This window comes from Arachis ipaensis, chromosome B05 (assembly GCF_000816755.2).
Source record: "Arachis ipaensis cultivar K30076 chromosome B05, Araip1.1, whole genome shotgun sequence".
NCBI lineage: Eukaryota > Viridiplantae > Streptophyta > Magnoliopsida > Fabales > Fabaceae > Arachis > Arachis ipaensis.
Window position 1 is genome coordinate 132382688 of NC_029789.2, and position 1939 is coordinate 132384626.

A 1939-nucleotide genomic window follows, 5' to 3' on the forward strand; every position below is an offset into this window, starting at 1 on the left:
TTAGAGAAGTTTTTTTAAAAAAATCAAATATTAAAAATGTTTTTTGTTTTTTTTAAGTAAAATATTATTAGTTTTTAAAAAAATTAAATATTTGTTTAATAAAAGTACTTTTTAAAAGATGTATTCAAATAAGTTTAGTGCTTGTTTGAGTGGGCAAAAACCTCCATAAAAAAGTAGGAGAGCAGAACTCTTTAAAAGTTAGTATGCTATTAAAGATTACAATTTGAATTTATTTATTTATTCAGTAATGCTAGGGAGATTAAAAAAATAGCAAGCACTTGTCTTATTTAGTATTCATTAATTGTCGCAACAATTAATAAATGCTAAATAAGATATGTTATGACTTTTTTTAATTAATTTTCTTTGATTACCAAACATTTCTATTATTTATTATCATTTTTTGTTATGGCCTGAATGAACAAGTTTGCACACACAAAAACAAAAAAAAAACAAAAAATTAGATACTCTGCTTTTAGTATTCATATATTTTTTTGTTTTGGAGTTCAGCCCAATATTTAATACTTGTCAAAAATTCAAAACTTACCAAACAAAAATGATTAATCTGATTATCATGTTACCTTTTTAAATCTAAACCATTCATATAAAATAGAATAAATACCTTTTTTGATTCTTGATTTTTTTTTCCGTGAGACATATTGCATCCTAATCATCCTTAAACCTCAACCCAACCCTTACCTATTAATAAAATTGGACAAATTGACCTCTACGACCAGTTGGCAGCAGATTGTTTGTCTAACATTTCAGGTGGAATATGATGTGTCAATGCCAAGTGATAGGTATCAATCCTAAATGGTTACAGGGACTAAAACAACCTTTCCTTCCTCCTCCTCATCCTCCTCCTCTTTTTCTACTTTTTCAGATCCATTATCATTACTATCTATCTCTACAACCTTAAAACTCTTCCTGCATTAACCTTGACAAAATCATAAAGCTAGTAATCCATATATCATTAACAAGATTTGGGAGCAATCGGAAGACTTTAGTAATGAACTTAAATACCTCACCAGATGCCACATGGGACTCTTGTAACGCTTGTGGAGGACGAGGCATAGGCAAATGACTTTGGACGTAGTAACAATCAAGGAAGGGGGAGTTGTTAGTGGTGGTGGCGCAAAGGACAGTGAAGACGATGAGAATCTTAGTGACGGAGTAGATTTGGGGTTAGCTATTGAGGGAGATTAGGTAAAGGTGAGAAAGAGAAGAGGAGGAATAGGGAACTACAATTGTGGTGACCGTTGGTTGCAAGACAGAGAGAGAAGATGGTAGTTTTGGAGATGGCGCGATGGAGGAAGAAAAAGAGAAAAAGAATAGGAAGAGAAAGAAGAAAAAAGAAGTTGGTTCGGCGATGGTGGTGCCACGGTGATAGTTGTGAAGGTGAAGTTCGATGATGATGGTGATGAAGATGATGGTGACGGGCGAAGAGAAAGGAGAAGAAGAAGAGGAAGAAAAAGGGAAAAAGAGAAGGGAGGAGGAGGGTTTTTTATTTTTTTATTTTTGATTTTTTTTTTTTTTGCAAAGAGGGAGTTTTTAGTCTATGTAACCATTATAGACACGTAATAAACCGGTTGTAGGAGTCGATTTGTGTAATTTTATTAATGAGTAGAGGCCGGGTTGATGTTTAAAGATGATTAGGATGAGATATATTTCACGGAAAAAAGGTCAAAGGACAGAACGGGTATTTACCCTATAAAATATAATAAATGAAGAGTTGAGATTTGATGAATTAACAAAGAGTGCAGCACTTCCTACTTAGCAAGGAGCGTTTAAGAATGACCCGTTTGGGTGTCATTATATTGATTAAAAAAATAATTCATTGACAAAAGATTTTTTTATTTTTTAAAGTGTTTGATAAATTTTTAATATTAAAAGTAAAAATAATAGAAAAAACATCTTTTTTGAGAAGTTACAATTTATATCC